Source organism: Peromyscus californicus, unplaced genomic scaffold, assembly GCF_007827085.1.
Source record: "Peromyscus californicus insignis strain IS unplaced genomic scaffold, ASM782708v3 Scaffold_4__1_contigs__length_199733344, whole genome shotgun sequence".
Classification (NCBI taxonomy): Eukaryota; Metazoa; Chordata; class Mammalia; order Rodentia; family Cricetidae; genus Peromyscus; species Peromyscus californicus.
The window spans coordinates 27705669-27732766 of NW_026294562.1; the positions used below are offsets into that span (position 1 = coordinate 27705669).

The following is a 27098-nucleotide window of genomic DNA, read 5'->3' on the forward strand; positions in this document are numbered from 1 at the left end:
TGACCCTGCAGGGAAACGTGTGGTGTGTGTGTGTGTGTGTGTGTGTTCCGGAGAGTGCTCTGCAGTCTAAGGCAAGCCGGCTTGCGACTCGGCCTGAGCATTACATAAGCTGTAGGTGCCCCTCCACCCCGCGCCCCTCACCCGTGGCCGAGCCCCCAGCGCAGAGCGAATCCCAGGACAATGCTTCTTCCCCGACTGGGCAGAGTCACCCTCCGGGCTAGCGGGGCTGAGAGCCTTGCTTCTCGGGGGCGGGGCGGTGGGGATCACTCCAGTGACACTGTCCGGCAGGCGCTGCCCGCCGCCCCGTCCCCGCGGCGCCTCCGCCCAGTGCGCTCCCCGCCCCTCGGCCGCCACCAGACGCCTGGGCCCGGGGAAGGGGCCTCCGCGCAGGGGGCATGTGGGCTCGCCGCCGCCAGCGCTGCAGTTGTCCCCGCGAGGTGAGGACCCGCGGGCCCGGGATGCGGGCGGGCGGACGGGCGGGAGGGGACCCGGCAGAGCGCTGCGGAGCGCGCACCTAGTTCCGACGCTGTCCCGGTTCCGAAAGCTCTGCTCCTGCTCTTCCCGCTTTCTGCTTTCCGATTCGGTAGTACAGGTGGCACGGGCATCCAGGTAGGGTGGCAGGGTTGGACCTAGACCTTGGGAAAGACCCCGGCGCTCCATTCTACGTCTGTCCCAGCGCGCAGCTGTGTCTAGACCCTAAGTCTGGCCACCTGTTGGGTTTAGAAAGGAAGCACGTGCCCACTTGTCCTGTGTCCTGAAGTGTCCAGCTGAGTTTCTGGGCAGGTGGCTGGAGAGAGTGGCTTTGATCTGTGTCCTGCGGTTTCCAGGTGCACATTTCCCATGACAGACCGCCTTTTCCCCTTGATTGTCGGTGTTCTTGCTTTTTAACCCTACTCCACTCCCCAAATATTTAAGTGGTCTATTTAAAACACCAGCCTTCTACGTTTGAAATGAATTAAACTTAATTTCTCCAGTCCTTGCCCCAAAGCAGAGGTTCTCAACCTGTAGGTCTCAACCCCTGTGGCAAACCTCTATCTCTAAAACTACAGTTATGAAGTAACAACAAAAATAATTTCATGGTTGGTGGCACCACAATATGAGGAATTATATGAAGGGGTCGCAGCAGTAGGAAGATTGCGAATCAGTGGTCTAGTGCAAGTTGGTGATTCAGCACTCTGAACCACCCCGCTTGCATTTTGTCTGGCCTCCGGTTAGTTCTTCCCAGCTTTGCTGAGAGCTGTGTGGGCATTCCAGCCGCCCTGCTGACCTAGCCCAGGAGGAAAAATCTTCAGGCCTGCCAAGTTCAGGAAGACCCTGTGGCTACAGGTATCTGAGCTCATTTTGAAATCTGCAGCTGCTGGCTGTGTCATTTCTCTTCCCTCCAAATTTACACTCATCTAGGGCTTATGGTGCCCCAGCCACTCATGACGCCCAGCCTATGACTGTAAGTATGAACGCTGGATCAGTTACTGAGTGACTGGACTCAATCACTTATTACACGATCTTAGAATTGAATGAAAAGAGTTTTAGAGACTCTACTAGATTGAAACCATTAACTTAAACAGCTTGGGAAGCTCAGGTCCATGTCTGCAAGGACGGGCAAAATTCATACCTTTAACTGGGTAGATGGGACTAATACTGAAATTCAGGCATCCTCACTCTCTTCCAGGTCAGTTTTCAAAGCACTTTGCCTCTAGGTACTTTAACAACAGCCTCCCCCTCCTCACCCCATGACTAGAATGGCCCAAGCATATAATTTTCCTATCCTTGCCTTTTGCTCATCTGTTTTGAAACTGGGAGGGTTCTGAAATATAGGAGAGGTTGATTTACTCAAACTGCCTTGTTGTGTAATTGTTAACAGTAGGACTGCTTAGCCTGCTATGGTGGTCCAGGCTGTAATTCCAGCATACCAGAGATGGAGGAAGAGGATTGTTGGGACCTCAAAGTCAGCCTGGGCTACAGAGTGACTATCAGGCTAGTGAAGGATGTATAGGAAGAACTTGTCTCCAAAAACAAAGGAAAGATGATAGGAAGGGAGGGGGAAAAGGGATGGAAAGCAGGAAGCAAGGAAGGATCCTTAACTTTAAGTAATATTTAAATTCTTCCCATATCAAGATGCATACGTTGATACTTCCTAGATGCGTACCCAGAAAAAGGAAAATAATCAAGACAGTAGGAGTAAGTTTCCAACACTGCCTTGTGGAGTCCTGATTTTGTGCTCCCTCTGGTGATAAGTGGCTAGTGATGAGAACATGATATGAGTGATTCGCAATACTGAGCTGTTACAAGAAATGTGGCCCAGAGGTTTGTCATGAGCAACACAGTGATCTGGAACAGAAGTCATGGCTTGAATTTTAAAATTGTGGACTGACTTAGCTAATACTATTGCAGCATATTGCATATTTTTTCAATTTAGTTCAATGTAACAGGTATTTATTGAGTGCCAACTCTATGCTTAGTGCTGTTTGGGGCATTTGGTGGATGTCAGTGACCAAAACAGAGGACTTTGGCTCAGAAGAGCTCAATTTGAAATTCATTTGTCAAAAACTTCCCTGGGAGTTTAGTTGGCCAGGTAGAAGAGAATTTCAGTTTTGTGTTCCGAGGGAAAACAAATCCAAATGTTCTGTCTTCTTATCCAGTCATCTTGTTGATCTTCTAATCACGGGGAACAAGCAACTGTCCGAGTAGCTTCGATGTTTATGACTTTGGCTACACAGTCACATGACTTTTTGGTAAACCTGTCACCATGGTAGTTTTTCTCTTTGAATTGCACACATTCCTGCATTAGACATTCTTTAATTCTCTCAGTTGCGTTTTCTTTGAACAACACAGTTTGCAAGCTCAGGCATGTCTGTTATTTTTAATAATGACTTACCTAATGAACTTGGCAGATTTTTGGTCATATTAACCCCCCCCCCCCCAAAAAAAAGTGTTCATTGCAGTGTTTGGGTTGTTTTTGTATCCTTCATTTAATCATTAGATTTTCTTTTGAAAGTTGCCAAACTGGAAGCTGTTTTCTTGAGAGTGAATATCTTTCATGCCTATCTAAAAACTCAACCCATTGCCATGGTAAAATTTAATTGATAAAAATCAAATCACAGTTGAAGATGTTGGAGGATTTAAGGACAAAAAAGATTCTGTGTTCTAGTGTGTGTGTGTTGGGGGATGGTATATGTTTGTACAGGTGAGCTTTTCCATGTAGCTGTGAGTGGAGGCCAGAGACCGATATCAGAATGTCTTCCTCACTCTCTTCTTTATCTTATTGATTGATTCATTCATTCATTTACTTGAGGCAGGGCTTCTCACAAGACTTGGAACTTGCCCTTTAGGTTAGACTAGCTGGCCAGCAAGTCCTGCCTGTCTCCATTGCCCATTGCTGTGGTTACAGATAGGTGCTGTCACTGGCTGCTTTTTACCTGGTACTGGCAATTCCAACTCCAGAGTCTCATGTTTGAGTGGTAAGAACTTTACCCACTGAGCCCTCTCCCCTGCCCCCTTGTTTCTATTTTTAATTTGATCTATATCAAAGGATATCAGGAAATCTCATTATCTATTAGTTCACTATTTAAAGTGATTTTTATGAAATACTTAGGTAAGTTCACAGTTTCTGGTGTTTGCTAGATCCTTTCTTTCCTTCTTTCCTTTCTTTCTTTCTTTCTTTCTTTCTTTCTTTCTTTCTTTCTTTCTTTCTTTCTTTCTTTCTTTCTTTCTTTCTTGACAGAGTCTCACTATGTAGCCCTGGCTAGCCTGGAACTTACTATGTAGACGAGGCTGGCCTCAAACTCAGAGAGATATACCTTCACCTGACTCTCAAGTGCAGGGATTAAAGGTTTGTGCCACCATGCCTGGTTGTTTTCTTTATTCACTTACATTTTTCTCCATCGTATATGGTCCAGGGGAGTGAGTTGTTGTAGTCATATAGAATGTTGTGTGTTACTAATTATTCTATAAACATATTAATTTGTTGATTTACTCTATATTTATTGGACTATTTAGTAATAATTTGTGTAAAAATTGTATATTCCTGGAGGCAGGATGGGCTACAAAAACAGACAGCTGAAGGGTGAGTGGCTTACAGCCTGGCCTGGAAGAAAAGACACTAAGGACTATTATTGCTATAATAAGAGATAGCATGAAAATGTAAAGGGAGAAGAGCCTGTGCTTGGGAATGAAAAGGAGGGAGAGCCTGTGCTTGGGAATGTAAATGGAGGAGTCTGTGCTTGAGAATGAAAATGGAGGAGAGTCTGTGCTTGGGAATATAAAGGGAGGAGAGCCTGTGTTTGGGAATGTAAAGGGAGGAGAGAGTGTGTAGGCTTTGAGGAGTTAAAGGTTGGGGAAGACTTCATAGTGGACATATCTGGGTTGCTCCTTAAAAGATGAATAGCATGGTCAAGTTTTTTTTCCCCTTTTTCTTTTATTACTACAAAAAGCCTGAGGATTGAACCCCAAGCCCTGTGTGCTGTGCAAGCACTCTATGACTAAACTACCCTTAGTTCTATTTGTTTCTTCTACTTTTTAAAAAAATTAATTTGAGAATTTCATACATTATATTTTCATTATTTTCATGTCTCTCCCAACTTCTCCCAGATCCACCCCCTATTCTATAACCACTCAACTTTGTGTTCTCTCTCTCTCTCTCTTTCTCCATATGTATTAATCTATGGAGTCCAATTAGTCTTGAGTATACAACCATCCATTGGAGTGGTAGGTAGTCAACCTACCTGGGGTCATACCATTAAGGAAAACCAACTTTCTTTCGCCTGACAGCTATCAATTACCAATAGATATCAATTACCAACTAGGGGTGGTACTTCATGTCCACATCTCCCTTTCATGTTGGAATTTTGTTAGTTTGATCTTGTGCAGTGCTCAGCCCCAAATAGGATATCTATACTATACCCCTTCTCCAAAGGTTCAGGGAACAGCCCCAAAGAGGCAGAAGAGAGAGAGCAGAAAGAATGTAGGAGCCAAAGGTGGTGGATGACCACAATGATTCAGTGTTTGAACTAATGGTGTTGAATTGATGGTGTTGTAACAACATGCATAAGACCACTTGCTGTTTTCGTTTTTGCTTTTTTGAGACAAGGTTTCACTAGTCAGCCTGGGCTGGCCTGGAATTTGCTATGTAGACAAGGCTGACCCTGAATTTAAGAAATCTACCTGAAATGCTAGAATTAAAGGTGTTTGTCACCACACCCGGCCCACTTGCTTCATTTTGAAGACAGACAAACACATCACTTCTGTACCTGCTGTGTACTTCTTCCCTGTCCTGGGTAATGGAGTATTGACTAACACTAATCACCTCATTGGCCTAATAGTGTTCTCCTTTCTATTGGAAATACAAACTTGTTGTTGCTCGAAACATTGAGATTCCTACAGAATATCATTGTTGTAAGCTGGTATGTTATGCTCTTTATAGCTTATATACATGCTAACACTGCTCTTTAGTCTTAGTCCTGTGTTTGCCAGCTGCATTTGATACTACAATTTTGCAATTAAATTAAGTATTTCCTGAACTACTTTAATGTCAGCGTTAAATGAAGAACACTGTTGCCATGAGATAAGTTGATTGCTACATCTGTGTTACCCATCTTCACTTTATTATAATGTACTACCTGAGATAATTAACTTATAAAGAGAAAGGTTTAGTTTGGATTACAAGTTTTGGAGATTATAGTCCAAGATGGAGTAGCCTCATTGATGTGTGTCTTAGTGTGGGCATGCATGGTGGCCGACTGAAAATACATGGCAAAGAAAACTGTTCACTTTATAGAAGCCAAAATAAAGGATGGGTAGAATGTCACAATACTCCTCAAAACACACCTCCAGTAACCTAAAGATGTCCTATAAGACCCCCCACTTCTCTATGGTTCTACCACCTTCCATTACTTTAGAGTTCAAACTTTTAGCTCCTAGACCTCTGTGGGGATGTTCAACAACCAGGCTATACCAGCCCAAGAAAGTTAGGCACACTGAAAAAAACCTCGGTACATGATCCTTGAAAACACCACGTGAAAGAAGCAAGATACAAAAGACTACACGCTATATGACTTCAGATGTTCAGAGAAGAAAAACCAATGAAGAAAACAATAGATTAGTGATAGCCAGGAGATGGAGGTGGGGGAACAGGGAGAGGCCGCTAATGGTGCAGGGTTTCTTGAGATGATGCATTGGGTCTGAATTTAGATAATGAAGCTGCCTGCAGAGATTATGATTATACTAAAGCCAACACTTTAAAATGGCTAAGTTGAAATCAGGCATGCAGCTTAATGGAGTATTTGCTTGGCATGCCTAAGGCTCAATCCTTGGTAAGAAAAAGAAAATCTAAGACGATCAAGTTGGTGAAGTATCTGCTATGTTGATTCTATCCCAATTTAAAAAGAAAAACTCTTTGGGGAGATAATTTTGTTGGCAAAGCACTTGGTTTGCAAACATGTATTGTAACACAAATCCCTGGAACCGATGTAAAATTTCTTGGTGTAATAGTGTGCACCTCTAATCCGAGGCTGGGGGGGAAAGACAGGGGGGCTGCTGGGGCTCACTGAGCAGCCGGTCTCCACACTTGGCGAGTTCTAGACCGCTGAGAGACCCTGTATAAAAGAAAACGTCCAATGGCACCTGAGGAGTGGCACCATAAGTTGTCCTCTGGCCTCCACACACCCACACGTGTGTACCTGCACGTACACAAACACGCATCTACAATAAAAGATCCTAAAGCTTAAAAAAGGCCGCATGAAAAATTACAACTTAAGCCGGGCGGTGGTGGCGCACGCCTTTGATCCCAGCACTCGGGAGGCAGAGGCAGGTGGATCTCTGTGAGTTCGAGGCCAGCCTGGGCTACAGAGCGAGATACAGGAAAGGCGCAAAGCTACACAGAGAAACCCTGTCTCGAAAAACCAAAAAAAAAAAAAAAAATACAACTTAAATATAGAGTGGGAAGCTATAAAATATTAGGGAAGTACAGTAAAAATCGTTAGGATTTTGCACTCAGCCATTTTTCTTTTACAAGTTTCTTTAAGAAACTTTAAAAGAAATAGAACCATAACATGTGAGTGTGGTTTAATCAAGAAACACAGCACAGAACACCAATCGTGACTCCATATTCAAAGGCTGGGGAGTGGTTTACATTTACTCATACAAAAGCTGCACAAGATGCTGAAAATGTATCATTGAATCTGCTTTTCTACTTTGTTCTAAGTGGCTTCTGGTTCCTTCGGTCAAGAGCTTCTGAAGTTTCAGATTCTGAATTTTCTCAGTATATTCTGAGAATAGCTCACATTTTGGCATCAGCTTGAGGTTTTCCTGTTTATTGGCCTCTTATGGATACAGAATTGTGCACTCGAGATTATATGGGAGACCAGACACAATCTTCAGACTTCTAAATCACCATAAAAGTCAGCAGTGTGTTTCTCTCCAAACCCTGAATGCTGACCCCTGGTTCGAGTGTGTACACAGAACAGCAACACACTATGTTAGCTATACCAACCCTTAAAACTTACCACCCCAAACCTTCATACATGAAAATTCTTCAATATATTCTTGAGAGCAGTTTCATGGATTATTTGACATATTACAAACTGAGAGTGCAACTACTTATTTCGGGAACAACTATTATTGTTTTAGCAACTCTGCTTCACTTGATGAAATACTTTCCATGGAAATGAGATCATATTTATCTATTGAAACCAGCTGCATTTCTCGAAATAGTGATTCCAGTCCTCTAAATCTGGAACTTCAAAACAGTTGCATTGTGGCACACGGAGGAACCCACCAAGACGCACAAACTTGCTCTCACAACAATCCAAGAAAGAGAACTTCAGGTAGACAGCTATCAAGACTGGTCTTTTTTTTTTTTTTCCTTATAAAGAAAAGATTTGATTGAGGGGGCTCGCTTAACAGTTTCAGAGGTTCAGTCCATTATCATCCATGGGGGCGGGGCATGGCTCCCTGCAGGTAGGCATAGTGCTGAAGTAGCTGAGACTCTTACACCTTGCAGGCAGCAGGCAGTCGACTGAAACACTGGGCAGTATCCTAAGCACAGGAAACCTCAAAGTCTGCCTCCACAGTGACATGCATTATGCCTAGGCTTAACCATCATTATTCAGTTCTTACACATGGGAAATTCAAACTCACAGGCTTAACTGATATTAGAATAGGTTGTTCTGGTTGACCCTCAACATCTTTGTATCCACATGTGTTGATTCAAGTCTCCGTGTCAGTGGTTCTCAGTGCCGTCTACACATTAAAATCACCCAGAAGGGACAGAAATATGGATATCCCTACTCTAAAATCTTCCCGTTCAGTAGGTCTGGGCTAAAGTAAAGTAAAGTAAAGGGCATCAGGAATTTGAAAGGATTATGTGTAGCCAGGGTTGAGGATCACTGGTCCTTACACTTCTTCAGAAAAAAAAATATTGAAACAAATAGTTGCTACAGTATTTTGTAAATATGTCCTTTTGGAAATCTTTTAAACATGTCTGATAAAATTAAATATTTTTCTTAAAAAATTCCTTTTCACTATACAGTGCCTTTTCAGTATGTGGGAAGCCTTGTTCAGTGGCAGAAAGGATTTTCTTCTGCTGTGGAATTCGTTAAGCTTATTTTTATATAAGGTCAGAACAACAAATTAACTATCCCAGTCTGCTTTTCAATTGCTATAAAATGACTGAAGCTGAATACTTTGTAAAGAAAAAAGGGTTTATTCAGTCGACAGTTTTGGAGCCTGAAAGTCCAAGATCAGGAAACATTATCTGTTTGGCCTCTGGTAGAGTCTGCCTGGCTGTATCGCATCATCATGGAGGGTATCATGGTGGGAACGCATGTAAGAGGGGGCGGTCACAAAGTATTCAGCTTCAGTCATTTTATAGCAATTGAAAAGCAGACTGGGATACAGGAAAGAAGCTGGAGATTGAGGGGGCAGGCCAGGAACTAAGTCACTTCACAGGGCCAACATCAAGCCTTTCCAAGGGCTCCCGATGACCTGTCTACTTTCCATTAGGCCCACCTCTTAGTGGTTCTGCCCCCTAATATTGTCACATTGAGGCTCCATGAACTTTGGAGGGGGGCAGTCCTTATTCAACCATAGCACCACCCAACTGTATAAAAATCATTTACCAACCAGTTAATTGGCCAGACTTCTTTTACATGGTTTTGGTAACTGTTTTTTCACGCAGGTATAATTTTGAGACTAATAATTTGACCCTTGTAACAATGGTTTCTTCTAAATACCTTTAAAATATTTCTTCTTCCCTCCCTCCCTCCCTTTTCCCCCTCTTCTTCCCAGTTTCGCTATAAAAGTAAGACTGGCTGAGCTTAGACTGCCTGCAAGTCACTGTGCAGCCAGACTTGCCTTGAATTTGTGACTTCTGCCTCCATTTTCTTTTGCTAGGGTAACAGGTGTGTACCACCATGCCTGACTTTTGCTCTATGTTTCTTTAAATTGATTGAGTTGTAAACCTTATTGGTCAAGCTTATCTCTGCATACCTTCTCTTCTACTTGGCTGTGTCAAAATAGGTTTTCTAAATATAGGTCTTTCATGTACGAAAGATATATTGGGTTTTTATAAGAGAAAGACAGAAGTTTAAATATTGTCCTTTGTGACTAACAAAATTTGATTAACTTTAGGCTGTACTTGTCCTTAGGGCTTACTGTCTTTGAGGAAATGTGCTGAGGTGATTAATACAGAACTTGGAAAACAAACAAAAACTTGCTAATCATACTACTTAGAACTAACCTTGGGGCTGGGGATGTGACTCAGTGGCAGAGTGCTTGCCCTGCGTGTGAGGCCCAGGGTTTGATTCTCGATACCAACAAACAAAACAAATGAGTAGAACAACCACAAAGAGCTGCTATTGTTATTTTGTCATTGAAAGGGAACATACATCTTGGGGCTGGTGGGACGGCACAGTAGGTAGACACCTACTGCCCGGCCTGGTGATCTGAGCTTGATCCTTGGAACCACATGGTGGAAGCAGAGAATCGACTCCTGAAGGTTGTCCTCTGACTTCCATGTGTGCACTACGGTACACACATGCCCCCACACATACACAGTAAATAAATAAAGCATAAAAAAGTAGTATCTTCGTGGATCTTGACTGGTGGTTCTTGAACAGTCTTTTGAAGATTTCTGGAAATTGGCAGGAGCTGTGGGACCTGGGTAGGAAGGGGACAGAGTCTGGCTTCAAGTCTTAGGTTCCTTTCTGGGGACCCCTTTACAGCCTGAAGAAGGGGTGCTACTCCTATTTTCATACACTGAGCTTCTGAGTAAGATGTTTCTTGAACAAGGAATCTCTCAGGTAGAACAAGTTTCCAGCAACTGGGCCATGTTTCTAAGTTTCTGCTTTTTTTTTTTTTTGTATGTGTCCAATGTGGTTTGGTTTCCAAAAGGCTCTGCTTCTAGGTGCTATTGTGTGTCTGTATTGAAAAGTGTTGGGGAGACTTTAGTATTATTAGTGACTGTAAATTGGGATCTGATGGAAGAGAGAGCCGGTGGTCAGTTGGGTATTCAGGACAACAAGTATATATTTGGGATAATTAAGTGTAGAGGTTCTGTGCAAGATAAACATCTTATGAGAGAATGTTTCTAGAGAAAAATGAAATGGTTCCAATATAAAATTCTGGGTAATAGCTAGGCTAAACTGGGTGCCCTTCTCTTTCCTCATGTTAATTTCATGCAACAGTTTGGTCAATGAAGCAATTAAGTTTTCAGACAAGATTAATATGTTTTCTATATGGTGATATTAGGTTTCTCCACCAATGCAGTGAGCCAGATCAAGTCAAACTGTAAAAGTACAAGAACAGGTTTATTTGAGCAAGGCAACTCCCAGGTGAGTTCTGTAGTCCCAGAGATTGAGGCAGGAGAAGTCACTCGCCTGAACTAAAGCAGGGAGATTATATAGCTTGTAGGTGAGAGGTGATGACATGTCCACCACAAGCTGGATTTATGCCCAAGTACGGTCAAAAGCTGACCACTTTAGCCATGGCAACTTCAGGGGAGGAGCTGTTGTGCTACCAAGAATGTGGAGCTGGGCTTTTTGGTATCTTCCCTTTCCTGGAGATTCTCTGACAGGGCATGATTTGGAGAGAGAGAGAGAGAGAGAGAGAGAGAGAGAGAGAGAGAGAGAGAGAGAGAGAGAGAGAGGAACGGGGCTTTCTGGATCAAGCAGGAGTGAGCTGGAGGTTCCAACCAAACAAAGATCTTACCCTGTAGCCCAGGATAGAACTCTGTGTGTAGCCCCTATCAGCCTCAAACTATGGCGATCCTCATGTTTTGGCCTCCTCAGTACAAGGATTGCAGGTATAAATCACCACACTCAACTCACATTTTAACCTTTTATTTTACCCAGATACATGTGTATATAACTGTCAAAAGAGTTGGATCATGTATGCTAATATGTGTATAGATAGACAGTGTTAAGTCTCAAACCCTGGAACAAACAGCTGAGGTGCCTATTTAACAAATCAAAGTGGACCTGGCTATCAGGTTCTCCTAGCATCTCTTAGTCCCTACCTGTTACAGGGCCCTCCTGGCTGGCATACCCCGCCCCTAAATTCTCCAGCCTATGGGCTAGGCTGCCCTTCCCCTAGCTGCCCTTCTCTATATAATCCAGCCATTTTGATTACTGCCTGGTCTTCTTTCTAGTTTCTTTCGGTCCTCTCGGCTGTTGTACCTGGTTCCCCTCTAACCCTCCTCTCTTCTCCTCCCCACTCTCCTCACATGGCTCGGGATCATGTCCATTCTGTACTCTTCCCAGATGTCCCTACCTCTGGCTATGTTCTCCCTTTTACCCATAATAAACCTTCTTCACCATACCTAGGAGCAGTCCTTTCTTTTTCGGTTTCTTTTTCTTTTTTCCACTTAGACAGTAGCATGATGGGGTCAAAGGCAAGAGGGTAAGAACATTTCTCTGAAAAAACCTTAAACTCTGCAAAAACCTCTAAGACCCCTTCTTAATGCATATTGAGGTGCAGAACGGTAGATGCAGCCATGAGCATGGACATTGTGGTATTTCAGCTTTCTTATAAAGTGATGTTAAGTAGTAGTATATTTATCCATTACCCCTGTGTCTTAATTCTCCCAATGGAATGGTGTTTGCTGGGTTTTTGGTGTGGTTCCACGGGGTCCTGGGATAGGTCCCCATTTTCTATGTGTCTGTGATTTGTTGTATTTCTTTGACCCAGACACATCTGTGCTGGCCACCTGCATGAAAGGATCACCAGCCACCACTGCATTAACTTAAAAACATAAGAACCACGAGCTGGACATGGTGACTCAATAAGACACTTGCCCAAAGCAGCTTACTCAGTAGTTTAGTGTCCCAGTGATGAAGGACTGCCCATTGTACCACAATTCAACATTGTACATTCCTTCCCTTTCTTTCTTGTTTCTTTAGGTTGACATCTCTATCTTCTGCATTCAGAAAAGATAAGATTCAGACAACTTTATATTCTAATTTCATTAGGCATGAAGTTCCCACTAAAATTTCAAGTGAAAATTCAACTTTCTGATAAAATATTATGATCCGACTATTCAAATAGCTGCATGAGCTTGCCACCTCACTAGGCAGATGCTCACTGCCTGCCCAGCATGCTCTGGACTCTGTGTTCAGGCTGATAGCCCAAAGGCAGGTCTCTACCTTAGGACACAGCCAGGTTAAGCAACCTGCATGACTCACCAGCCTACAGTGTCCTTGTGTGGGTGTTCAGGGCCCAGGGCACTTCAGATAGCCTTTGTGGGTCAACACTATGGACTTGTAGCTTTCAGAGGGAAATATTCTAGACATGAGGGGTATTGTGTACAAAGGCACTGGGATGGAAAAGTACACACACACAGTGAAAGTGCATCTAGTTCTTCACAATGATGCTGTAAAGCTCACATGCAGGGCAAATAGCTAGGGTTCTAGGAAAACCAAAGAACAGACAGGTCTTCCATAACCAAACCATCTTTCAATTATGCTTTGGCAGTTTCCTTTTCCTCTCTCTCTCTCTCTCTCTCTCTCTCTCTCTCTCTCTCTCTCTCTCTTCTCCTTTCTTTCTTATTTTCTTTCCTCCTCCTCCTCCTTATTCTTTTTTCTTTTTTTGACAAGGTCTCTCTACTGTCTTAGAACTCACTATGTATAACCCACACAGGTTCACCTGCCTCTGTTTCCTGAGTGCTGAGATTAAAGGTGTGAGCCACCATGCCCAGCTTCTTTGGTAGTTTCTTAGCAGACGTAGGAGTGCTAAAATTAACCTATGCATCAGATAGACAACTCTGAATGAGGGTTTTAAAGAAACCCAACAGGGTGATGAACTAGAAGTCTGTTGAACTTGGACAGAGGGGAAATAAGGTTAATGATTCACAGTAACACTTCTCTTAATAATGATATTCTTGGTGCTCAGTGTTTTGTAGGGCATGTAGTAGAGATATCTGGTAAGCATTTGCCAAGGAAGCCAAATCTTGAGCACCACGTACTAATACCATCAGTTGAAATCACATGCCCGGTTGTGATTACCTGGGAAGTCCACAAGAGAGAATGGAAGAAAATCACAAGGCTGTGCACACTCTACTGCACCCTGTCCATGTCTTGGCCATTACACTTTTTTTGTTTGTTTTGCTTTTGTTTTTTGTTTTTTGAGACAGGGTTTCTCTGTGTAACAGCCCTGACTATCCTGGAACTCACTCTATAGACCAGACTGCCTCCAGACTTACAGAGATCTGCCTGCCTCTGCTTCTTGAGTGCTAAGATTAAAGGCGTGTGCTACGTGCACTACCAGAGCCCAGCACACTTTTTAAAAAAATACTGTCTAGCCATATGTTGACCCTTTCCACTGAGCCACGTGTGAGGGCAGGGACTGTGTCTTATTTATAGTGTTACTGTAGCAGAACTTTGGAGGGCACTCTTTGTAGATGTGTGCCATGTCTGTGTAAGGAATAGTGTTTTCTTGAGAATTTCAGTGGTTCCTGCTTAACCAGCTTTATTAACTGTCTTGGTACCTGCTATGGCTTGAATACAGCTTGTCCCCAAAACTGATGCTGAAATCACTCCTGTTATGAGATATAGAGGAGTGAGCCATAAGGGATCTCCAAGAGGTGATTAGAGTTCTGCCTTCATGAAGTGATTAATCTATCATGTAATTAATAGATTAATGATGAGTGGGTTGTCTCTAGAGTGGATCTGCTATAAAATCCAGTTTGGCTCGGTCGCTTACCATATTCTGTCATTACCATGTGATGCCTCAGGACTCTGTCATCAAGGGAGCCATCACCAAATACAGTTCCCTGACCTTGGACCAGAGCTGTGAGCCAAACCCAACTTCCTTTTTAAAATTTTATAACTCTCTTAGTCTCTGGTACTGTGTTATAGGAACAGAAAACAGACTTAGTTCCTTGACTTATAGTTAGGTGTTGGATTATCTGTTGAATAAGTAATATAACATATCATGAGTTGCCAGAAGAAGAGAATTTAGCACAAGAAAGGAAGAGGTGGGGTTCTGTAGGGTTGAAGGATAAATAGACTCCTGTCATGGAATTCAGGAGAGCAGTTTCAATAAGGAGGGAGATGGGTTCAGCAGTACAGAAATGTCAACTAGTGAAGAATGGCAGATTTACCAGTGGACACGAGGAGTCATTGGTAGCAAAGCCATAAACAGCCTGGGTGACTCTTAGGGGAGCCAGGAGCCAAAGACTGTTCTACAGAGGTGGGGTGGGGAGAAGGGGTGGGGAGAGGCTGTGCACAGCTACAAAAGAGGCTAAGCTCCAGAAGGGAAGATAATAACTGAGGTAGCCAGAGAAGGAGATGAGGCTGAGGGGCACATTGCTTGGCTCTGTCCTCTCTGTCCTCTCTGTCCTCATATCCTTGCTTCTACCTGTAAGAAGACAGACCTCTGAGTGAACTTATAGACTAATGAATTCCAGGAAAATGTCTGAGCTCAGAACGTAGAAAAAAGAGATAAAATATCAAAATTAAAATCTTTCTTTGTGGCATAAAGAGAAGAGAGTGCCCATGAATCTGAATAAGCAAAAGAAAAGGAAATGGAGGAAGATCCCATAGGCCTCAGTTCTTTCTACCTAATGGATATGTTTTGGACACTTTCTATACTCCAAGCATTGTTAAAAATCATTTTGCATATGTAACTCATTAAACTCTCATGGCATCCCTGTGATGAAAGAATCATTATCTTAACTTTGAATTAAAGCCAGTGACATACAGAGAGGTTAAGCTACTTGTTTGAGTGTGTAAGTAGTAGAATGGAAACATAGGACTCCTGACATGTTGCTGTCTATAGTACCGAAATGAAATGCGCTTAGGATCTCAATCAACAACAATATGTAAGAAACTGGTATGGTATGTGCGGTTGCTGAGTCAGGACACCCGGTGATTGGTTCATGCTGCAATTCATAACCTGGGAGTCTGGGAGATTTCTGGTAGCCAAACTTGCCTTACCAGTTACAAGGGAAGAAATGTTTGGAAATCTTTTAATTGATGGCAAATCAGGGGTTGGCAGTTTGGGGGATGTGTGTGTATGTCAGGGTTAATCTTGCTTGTCGACTTATCCAGGGAGACAAATCTCTGGATGGGTCTGTGAGAAACTGTCTAGATTAGGATTATTAAGGTTGGAAGACCCACATTCAGTGGAGCCCTGAATGGAATTAAAAGGAGAAAGTGAGGTGGGCACGATGGTGGATCCCCACTTCCAGATGCGGTGTGACAGACTGCCTCTTCTTCTGCTGCACCTCTCCTCCGTGACAGACTGTATACCACGGGACTGGAAGCCAAAATAAATCTGCCCCTCGTTAAGTTGTTTTGTCCCAGCAGCGGGACAAGCAATTAATGCAAGGTGACAGCAAGAGCAATGGGAGTGAGCCGTCCTGAATTCTAGCCTCAAAGGAGAAGAAAGAGCGAACAGGGCCAGCTAATGGGATGGGAGGGAGAAGAGCAGTAAGGAGGAGCTTAGGACCTTAAGGAAGTGGAAGCTCAAGTACCGTGGGGTGGGTATTATATAGGTTGGGAGCTGAGGAGAATAGAAGGGTTGAGAGGGACGCTCAATGCTCACAACAGCCCGAGGTTTCAGAAGAGTTGGTGTATCTGGCAATAGATTGACAACATGGCTTACCAATGCATGGCTGAGATGGCCTGTAGGTAAATCCTATGGGAAACAGTGAAGCTGTGACCTCAGAGATGTGGGATGAGTGATAAGTAGTCTCTCCGTCATTGGTGGATGATTCTTGGTAGCCCTCAGGGCCAGTCTGGACTTAAGAATGCTGCAATTCAGTCATGTATTAGCTCTCTGGAAAGATGTACAGATTAGCTAGCCTCTTGTTGAAGATCAGTTGAGTAGCGTGCGTCTTTGGAGAAGACCTGGAAGTATTGAACTGGCTGCACAACACGTTTCACAGGTAACTTGGGGTGCTGTGGTCAAACCTCATTGCTCTAAGAGGAGACTGTACTCTGATGAAATCTACCTCTTCCTCCTTCCCTTCTTTTTTCTCCTGAAAATATGCATCAGGACACTCCCTGGGTAGAGAGGCAGCTGAAGACCGTCCAGCTTCCAGCTGTGGAGCTGTTATGACATGTGGAGGCAGGGGTCATGGGAGAAGGGCCAGAAGCTTCAGTGTCACACAGTGTGCTGTCCTCTGCTTCTATAGTTAGCTGTGTGGTGGGAAATCAGCATTATGTGTTCCATCTGTGCAGCTGCACATACCATGGTCTCTGCCTCTGCCCAAGTGGGATTCTGAGAATTAGGTTTGAGCTGAGGGTGCACAGCCTCACATGGGAGGCAGTGAAGCTGACACATAGGAACAGACTGTGACACCCGAGTGATGTGAACACAACATTTGTCAAGTGGGATGTTTGGGGATGCAAGCAACAGAAACCTGGGCTTGGCCTGGCTTCTACTCCCTCATGGGTTGGGAAACCCACAAGAAGGTCTGGGTCTGTCATCCTCAGGCTCTTCCCCAGAACATACTGATTTCATTTTTTTCATGGACCTGAGGTGCCTCCAACAGTGTGAATACATGATATTTCTAGTGCATGCAGAGAGGCCAGGTCTTCATGTCTCCTCAGCCGGGAAGAAGCCTTTCATGGAAGCTTCAGGAAATATTTTGCTCAAGACATTGGTATAAATTGGGTCACTATTCTTTAAGAGAGTCCATACCTGTAGGTCATACAAGAGTCCATAATTTTTTTCCCCTTTTTGATACAGGGTCTTAGTATCCCTTAGTATCCCAGGCTGTGTGTGAGCTCATGATCATCCTTTGTTGGCCTTTTAGTTGCTGGAACTAAAAGTGTGTGCCATTCCTGGCTACCATAATTCTTGATTAGCCATTCTGAGTGGTTATAGTCCCTTAAAACCCATGACAGAGAGAAGTCCAGAGACATGAGTATGAGCTTCAGTCAGCCTTGTGTATGTATGTGTCTCTCTAAGTATGTATGTGTGTGTATATATGAGCATGTGTTTATGTTTTGTGTGTGCATGTGTATGTATGTGTAAGAGTGTTTGAGTATGTGTGGTTTTGTATATGTATGTGCATATATGTATGAGTGTGTGTATCTGTGTGTATTTGTGTGTTTATGTTGTATATGAATGATGTGTGTATGTATATAGTGGATGTGTGTGAGTGTATGTTTATGTATATGTCTGCATATATGTTTGTCTGTGTGTATATCAGTGTGAATGTTTTAAAAAACTTGATGCTTTTATTTGCATTGTTCCTTTAATTACCTCAAATATGAACTTTTTCCATTATTTTGTGCTTTTGGAGTAGAAGAGAGATTTATAAACAATTAAATATTTACCTGCTTCTTTTTTATTAATTTTTAAATTTCTTGAGATGATAGTTACATCATTTATCATTTCCCCTTCCTTCTCTCTCTCTCTATGTATATATATACATAAATATATAAATATAACTTTCTCAGTCCATATAATGTTACATATACATGTGTATGTATGTATTTTTTTTCAGGGCTGGCCATTGGGTATTGGATACCCAGCTGGTGGCTTTCCTCTGGAGCAGACTTTCTCCCACTCCCATCATTCCTCAGCTGCCTGTATTTCTCTGGCTAGGGTTGAGGGCTTGTAGCTTACTGTCCTTTTTATGTTTCTCTTGTATTTGAACTTCATAAAGAAGTCTCTCCTAAGTTAGACTTAGTGACAGAGGAGCTGTCAGTGAGGTATAAAGAATGAGTTGTTTTGTTGTTGCAAATTGTCATTACAATGTAAGTTCATTCCATATTTGGTTTATATTCTTAAGATAGTCTTCCCATAAGAATAGCGAGGTCAAAGTGCTTACCTTTTTTTTTTTTTTATGTCTACGTGACTTTTTGGTCCATGAGTGACTTTAAATGATGAACACCTTACATTTACAGTGTCATTATTGACTATGCATTTTCTCTTTCTATGATGTTTTATATTACTGGGATCAGAAATATTTCCAGAAAATTTGAGTTGTTCTGATACCATCTAACCTACCCCCACCTCCACTGCATTTATAATAAAAACCGTTTTGTATTTTTTTAATGGCTCAGCTATTTTAGGCTTTAAGGAAACAACCCATATCAACTCCTTCCCATTAATACTTTAAGTTCTAGGGAGAAGCTAAAATTGTGCATCTTGACTCACTCTTCCCTTAGTGTGAGTTCCTTCTGGGGCTCTGAGCCTATGCTCACAGACTCCCTGGAGGCTTGCCTCACAGACACATCTGCTTTCCATTCATGGTTCCGGCTCTCATGCTGGGACCCTTGGTATATTCTGAAACAATTCATGAGTAATTTGATGGGAAACACAAAGTGGGAGATTCCAAGTTTTTGCTGACACAGTATGTATATGGAATATTTGTTTTGGAGCTGTGGTGGAGGGGAAAGGACTTCCAGTTGCTTGACTTGATGTCCCATATAATCCTTTCAGCAGATCTTGGTGTGCCTCACCAATTCTTTCTACATGCCCAACCCAAGAAATGCTGATGATAAAGCTTTGTAGCAATGGAGAATCAGAAATAGGACCTGCCGTTATTCCTATGTAACTCTGTGTGTGTGTGTGTGTGTGTGTGTGTGTGTGTGTGTGTGTGTGTGTGTCCATGTGCACGCATGCACGGGTGAGCATGTTTGTGTGTATGCAATGGTGTTTCTGTGTGTGCGGGTGCACATGAGGGAAGCCTCAACTGCTTTTCCTCAATGCTCTCCACATTTGTTTTTTGAGACAGGTCCTCTCATGGCCTGGATATTGCTGGAGTGGGCTAGGTTGGCCAGCCAGTGAGCTCTAGGAATCCAGCTGTCTCCACCTCCCCATTGCTAGATTTTTGTTGATGTTTGAAATGTGGGTTCTGGGGATCAAACTTGGTTTCTCGTGCTCATACTGAGCTATCACTACAGCCCCCTAAATAGATTTTTAAAAATCATAGTTGGGACCACACTGCATATAATGTGACACCCGTGTATCTTTTAAACACTCAATGTGTTGGGTATGGCAATAGAAAGAGATAAGAATGGGATTGCACCTGCCAGGAAGAAGCAGAGTGCCATGGACCACAAAGCATGACCAGGACATGGTGGAGTTGAAAAGAGAGTACTGTGCTTTGTGACTCTGTGGTATGTTAGGTAGAGAATGGAAACTGAGGGGGTCTGAAGTCAAAAGTGCCCAAGCAGGGTTTTCTATAACAGAGCGCTGGTGGGATCATTGTAATAACAAGCTTGGGAGTGTGAACATAGAAGCTGGATACTTCTTCAACCTCTTTTTAGGAAAATGGGGACACAGAACATTGAGGTCCTTATTTATCTTCTTCAGTGAGTGGGGCTTCTGCTGGGTTGCAGGGGAGGCCATATTGATCAGTGTTGAGAGAGGTGACTGGTATGGAGTCCTGCTTCAGTCTTCCATGCCCTGGAAGGTTTTCAGGTTTCTAGCATAGTGGTCATGGATATTTGTCATGTGGCCTCCTGTGTCAAGAGCTTCTTCAGATGTGTACCTGGAGTTCATGAATTCTGCCAGACCAAGGACTGACTCCTTAATGTGAGGAGTTTCTCACTAGAGAGAGCTGAGAGGCCTAGAAATTATATATGCTACAGAAATGGCCTTGGGCTATCCATGAGTCCCCATCCCTTGAAATTGCTGCCAAGCTTCTACTGGGCCAAACACCTAGTGTGTGCCATTATATCTCTACAAAGCTCAGTGGGCACTATTGTGAACTGTCTTCAGAAACTTCTGTTTAAGTCTTACCCTCTGTCAAAAGTCAAAATAACAACAAAATTAGGTGACTTAATTGGTTTTAGATTTAAGTGATCTTAATTGGTTTCATTTGTGACTCTAGGATCAGACAACTTCTCATTCCATAAAATAGAATGTGTGGTCAGAAAGGGCCTTAAGAAAGCAGAATCAGAGCAAAGAGCAAATTGGTTGTTTCAAAGTTACTTATTTGCATGTTCATTTATTTGAGTGCAGGATCGAACCCAGGGTTTCTCACAGGCTCTTCATGCACTCCACCACTGAGGTGTGGGCCAGTCCCTGACTTTTTCCAGACAATATCTTGCTTTGTAGTTCAGGCTGAGTCAAATCTCAAGATCCTCCTTCTTCGGTGTCCAAATGTTGGGACTACATGCCTGCATGCCTGGCTCAGAATTATTTGTTTTGTACATATCAAAGCTGAGGGGATTCCTTTGTGTGAGCTAAAAAAAAAAAGTCACAAAACAACTTAGTTTTTCTTATTGATGTGGAATGTGAAGACTAGTGATTCCATTTTTGCTTTGGCCGGTTGGGCCTGGTGCTGAGTTGATCCAGGCCAATGTCTTCCTGCACTTTTATTTATCACTCCACAAGGCGATGATATTTGGAAGGGGCCTTTGGGAAGTGATTCAGTTTAGACAAGGTCATGAGCGGAGACTCAAAATAAGATTAATGTGCTTATGAGAAGATGAAGAGAAATATCTCTTTCCACTGAGCAAGGTCATGCGCTGAGGAGCCATGAGCATATGGAGAAGGCAAGCTGAGATAAGAGCCTTCACTAGAGCTCCATGCTGGTCCCTCCAGTTCATACTTCTAGCCCCCAGAATGGTGGAGAGGAAGATCTGCTGTTTGAGCCACCGCCTCTGGTAGTTTTCTGTGGCAGCCTGAGCAGACAGTGAGAGCTACAGCTCTTCTTAGGGGTCAATCCTCTCTTCTTTGACTTTAGTGATGCCCGCTCTGCGTGTTTCTTTACCTTTCTGGCTAGATTTTCCTCAATTTCCATACAGCTTTCCCCAAGCCTCCCTTAGAAACAGGAGCTAATGGAATCCCAATCTCTCTCTTCCACTTACCCTAAGGGTACCTTGCTCCTAAATGCATGTAGTCCCTGGACCAACAGAGGCCTCTCGGCACTTGCCGAAAGTGTAGATTTCAGTCTCTAGCCTGCTGAATCTGAGTGTTCTTTAGTGGAAGTCTGACAAGTCCTGTTCTTGAGGATTTCAGTGGCCAGATGTGTTGCAAGCTCCAGGTGTACATACCATGTCTTAGTTGGTTTTGTGTTATTGTAACAAAATACCCAGGACTGGGAGATTTCTAAAGGAAATGCTATGACATTAGGGTCTGATAGGGCACCTCAGGCTACACTACAAGGTAGAACAGTAGGGCAAGGGGAAGTTGGAGCATTTAAGAGGCCAATGGAGTGGCCTCATTTTGTAACAACCTCTCCTTGGTAACTAATGTAGCCTGATAGGACAACTCCCATGATATGAAAATTAACCCCTTATGAAGGTAGTGAGTGCCCCATGACCTAATTATCTTCCCCTGGGCCCCACATCATAATGGCACTAACTGCCAGCACTGTAGCACATGAACCTTTTAGAGGCAAACCATAGTGTCTGAATCCCATCTCTTGGGATCTAGTCCAGTTCAACTAATTGAGTTTCCCGAGTGTCTACATTTCAAGACAGATTTGTTCTGACTTACTTGTGTGATCTGTTTATGTTACTGTACCCTCTTTTGATTTTTATCACACAATACCACAAACTGAATAACCCTCAAGGGAAAGAGGATGATTTGGGCTCAGGGTTCTTATCCAGAGTCAGGGCCTGCTTTTGGTTGAAGGTCTTGCTGGCAGATTTCTGAGACAGTACAGTTATCATATGGAGAGAGACAGGGCATAACAGGTACATCCTTCTCATTCCTTTATAAAGCCACCAGCATTCACAAGCATCTACTAGTGTTCACAGGCACCCCATCCTAATAGCTTTATTGAAACCTAATTACTGCTTCAATGTTCTACTTAAAAACACTATTGTCAAAGTAAGCTTCTGCCTCCTTAAGACCTCAAAGAAAGGACTAGGTATTAATGAGTTTTGGAGAGTACATCTTTTATTCAAATCAGCTTGACTGTGCTATTTTAAAATATGTTTATTATTACAATTATTTAGAAACCATCAAAGGAGGAGATCACTCAGATGACTGACTTTAGGACTCCCATTTAACTGTGTACGCCAGAACCAGGTGCTTTCCTTGAGTTACTCAGGGCTTGTAGCTAGTATGCCTTGATCGGGCCGGTCCACTGACCAGCAAGCCTGTTCCTCTAGTTCTCAGTCCCCCTCAGCTTCTTGTTAGGTGTTTTGAATATTACAGGCCTCATCATATTCAGTTAGAAATACTTCAAACTCTTCCTCTCCCATAGTAAGTTTCAAGGTGTCCCAGCACTTTATAAATATTTACTGTTCAGCATTAATCATTACATTTGCTATTAATCATTAAGATGCCACACATGTAAGTAGTTAATATTTGTTAACAGTGAGGAAAAACAGTGTTTTCTTATTTGAGTGTCAGAGTTTTCGAACATCTGTGAATGACCATTGTGAGTCCAAGGGAAGGCTATTAAAGATGTTGTGTGGTGTGTCAGGGACTGTGTCCTCGTGTCACATGAATGATTCATATAGTATCCTTTTCATGTCACAGGCAGTCTGGCTGTTCATTAATAAGAAAATTAAATAGTTTGCAACTATGAAGATGATCAGAGAGAATACATTATTAACATGGAAATATATCCACAATATTATATTAAATAAAAAGGGAAAATTAAGCATGAGAAGATTGTAGTTTTTTTTTAAATCAGTGTAAAATATGCATGACAAAATTTCCACTAAACCATTTTAAGTGGGAAGTTAGTATGGTATATAATACTAAATAGGAAAAATAAAAATTATTTTCCTCTGTGTTCTACTCTCAGACTTCAATTATTATACCAGATTTCTGGAATTTTCCACCCTAAGGAGTCTCCTAGTTCCCCGTACCTGCCTACTGGGGATCCTACAATTAAACTTAGTTCTGACTTTATCTACCTAGACATAGTAAGGTGCCCATAGAACAAGTGCTTAGCCCCACAGATTTCCAAATATGCAGTGCTGCTGTGTGACACTATTCCTTGGGACATGTGAACAAAAATCTACTCATGCCAGAGAGGAAACCCACAACAAACCAACGTACAGAGACCACCATAGTCCCGTTGGTGAACCAATGAGGTTTTATTTTTTTGGTGGGAGGGTTCCTAGAAATGACTAGACAGTTACATTACCAAAAGCCCACCCCAATGTGAGTTAACAGTTCATAAAAACTGGAAACTTGGAGCACACTGCACAACCTGCAGGCTGCTCAACAGGTTGAAGTGTCCTTTGCAGGTAGTTCAGTTGGTCTGAGCCTCTTCCAGCCAGCTCAGCTGGTCTGTTTTTTTCCCCAGGTAGTTTGGTTGATCTTCTGTTTCTTTCAGGTGACTCCACTGGTTTGAGCCTCTTCTAGGCAGCTCAGCTTTTCTGAGAGGGTCTGTCAGCGGTCTCTACAGTTTATACATGCAGTTTATATATAGGAAGAAGGAGCCTAGTGAATCTGGTCAGTTTCAGGGACTTCCTGAAGACTTTGAATTGTTTACTTCCAGAGCTTAATAAGCTTCCCTGTAGGATGGACTATTTCACCTTCTATTAGAACATCCTGTTTTTTCTCTTCCTTTGTAACATCTGTTATCTTCCGTTTCCCTCCAAGGTGGAAGTTTTGAACTCAGAGGAAACGGTTACACAAGGATTGCTGATAGCAAGTTCAGCTTTTCATCTACACTTTGAGCTGTCTAACTGAAAGTCATGGTGGTCCAAAGGTTCTCACCTTTGCTTATGTGCTAGAACAGCTCACAGAATTTAGGAATATGATTTACTTGACTATGTAAAGAGTTTACTCCAAAGGATACATTCAAGGATAAAAATCAGCAGGCAGTTGAAAAGACAGGGTAGGGTGAGGTCAGAGCAGGAGCCTCCCCGGGGAGATTTGGGGTTGCACCACTCTACTGGCATGTGGATGCATTTTTGTGTTTCCTTTTTTGCATTTTCCAGACACTGTCTGAAGCCTGTCTTTCTAAGATTTTATGGAGGCGTGATCACTTAGGCATGGTAGATTAAATCATTTTGTCTCTGGTCATTAAGTCATTGTCCAGACCCTCACTCTTTCCAAGGTTAGGGGTGGGGTATCGACACACATTCCAACCCTCCAATCACATGGATAATTCATCTGGCAGTCAGTTCCATTTGGAGACCCTCCAGGAGTCCTCAACCAGCAGTCACCTCATTAGCATGCAAGAAGACACTTATGGTTTCCAAGATCTTTATGTTTTCTTAAAATTTCGAGTGTTTTAGGAGTTGTGTGCCAGGAAACCAGGGCAGGGACCAAGTATCATTTTCTTATTATGTCAGGAACAGATTCACACTGTTGCATATTCCTTATCAGCATCCATCTCTAGACCCTTTTTATCTTTTCAAATGGAAACTCCACCCACTAATCCCATTCTCCTATCTCTACAGATGTTAGCAACCTCCATTTTACTTCCTGAATGTATGATTTTTGACTGTTCTAGACATACCACATCACTGGACTCTTATAGCTCTTTCCACTTAGCATGATGCCTCCATACTTCATTTGTTTAGTAGCCTGTGTCAGAATTTCCTTGCTCTTAAAGCTGAACACTGCTACATGAGTATGGAACACATTCACCTGGCAATAGACATTTGGATGGGGTTACTTCCATTCTTGGGTGATTATAAATAGAACAGTGGTGAACATGGGTTTGCATATAACAATTTGAGTGCCTGCTTCTAATTATTGGGGGGAAATTGCTGGATTCCCTGGTAATTCCTGTAACATCTTGAGGATGTATCATAGCATTTCCCCCATAGGCTACATCATTTTACAGTGTTACCAGAAAGGCACCAGAATTCCATTCCTTTACATCCTTGCCAACACATTGTTTTCTTTTGCTCTTACAATAACCATTGTAATGCATGTGAAGTTACAATATTTAAATTAATTATATTTAAACACACATACTTGTATATAGATAAGTAAGTAAATAAATAATAGATTCTCTTAAGTATTTCCTACAAACAGTGAAAATTTACCAGTTTATGTGGAGCTGTGTAGCACACAGCTTATTGTTACTGTCTTTTTACCCTAATTTCTCTTTGTCCTGCCTTAGACATATATAACATGGCAATGGAAAGTATCTGAATTGGGAGTCAAGCTGGTACCTTCCCAAGTTGGTGGTCATTCCCCTTTGCTCTGGCAATGCTCCTTTCACATGGCCCACCTGCATTTGATTTAAGCTCGACATTGTGCATGTCAAGTCTAGCCTCAGATGTTCCAGGGCTTGGGGACCTGCTGCCACGTGCTCCTCTGTGCAGTGAAGCCGAACCAGGGCTTCCTGGCAGTAGATATGTGCAAATCAGCTCCTCATACTTATGCCTCTGCCACCTTGCACACCTCCACCCCTTCTCTGTCTTCAGCACAAAGACCTCTCCTTTCCCATTTGTTCACTTACCAAGCTTTGTCAGGTTGCCTTAGTTGACTATAAGTGGAAAGGAAGTGTGCTTCCTGTTCTGGGAAACTTCGTGTTCTGTAATTTTCCAGTAAGTTTTAGAGCCCACAGCAAGTGCTTATCTCAGCTTAAAAAGCAGCCAAGATACAGCAATTCGAAAGGGGAAAAAAGGTGCAGGAAATATTTTCATGGAGCTAATTACTACCTTTAAAAAAGTAGAGACTATTCCATTCATAATATTATTTGGTTTTTGTTGTGGACATTGGGCTTATGTGCAGGCTGAGCAGGTGGGTTAGAAAGTTTTGTTCTATTTTATTTTTTATCGTTGGGGAGTTTGATGTACCAGGCAACTGGCACAACTGGTCAAGGATTATTTTCTAACTAGTTAAGTGACTAGGGGAGATTTACCATTTTAACCAGTCTTTAATGGCCTTTTCTGGAGTGTGTGTTTGCTTTTTGCTCCTGTTGTTAGGATATAATTCTGTCTGGCTTCATCTGAGGACCAAGAGTACGAAGCAGTAGAAAAGAGACTGTTGAAGCTCCCTGAGCTTGGACTGTTAGGACTCACGTGACACACGATGCCTTTGTTGAGATAAGGGAAGAAGTGAGAGCTGGTGACTGATTTCAGAGAGGGGGTTGAACTGGAAGATCCTATGGCAACGGGGACGTCAAGTTTATCTCTTCTTTTTTGTCATTTTGTACCTGAGCAACAGTGTTGCTGCTTTTTTCTGCTCAGCATTTCTTCCCTGGGCCCAGATATCCCAGGCTTTCCATACAGAAGCAGCTGATGCCTACAGGGTTTGGCTTATTGTCCCCTTCCTTCTTCGCTCCCAGCTTTCTGACACTGTGGCTTATCTAGCTCCGTGACTCTCTTCCCAGGCAGCCTGTTCCTCCCTGTCACAGCAGTCCTGGCTAGAACAGGGCTTAGTGACCCAGGGGTGTGGAGACACTGTAAACTCCATTGGTAGCACTCTTGCCAACCTTACTGTGGACTTTTGCTCACCAGTTACAGCCGGTCCTCCATTTATGAAGATGTTTGACTTATGTTATAGTTAGTGTTAATTGTCCATTTGACAAAATCTAAAATCACCTGGGAGATGAGTCGCTCAATTTTTCTGCGGGAGATTGTCTTAGGTTAACTAAGATGAGAAGACCCACCTACTCTAGGTGGCACCATTCCCTAAGCAGGCGTTCCTAGACTGTATAAGAAAGTAAGCTGAGCATGACCCTGCAGCCATTGCCTTCTTCTGCAGGCACAATGTGATGAGCCCCTTTAAGCTCCTGGTGCTTGGCCCTCTCCACTATGACGGACTGT

The 27098-nt window shown here is 42.8% G+C and overlaps 1 protein-coding gene across 1 annotated transcript in view; it reads left to right on the top strand.

Annotated features, from left to right (window-relative positions):
• Window positions 1-299: 299 nt before the first annotated feature.
• The window catches only part of Slc16a12 (solute carrier family 16 member 12), an 88542-nt gene continuing 61743 nt past the window's right edge, over window positions 300-27098 (top strand). Inside the window, exon 1 of the mRNA XM_052713191.1 lies at window positions 300-437. The gene's annotated coding sequence lies outside the window, so the exon portion shown is untranslated. The remainder of the gene's footprint in view (window positions 438-27098) is intronic.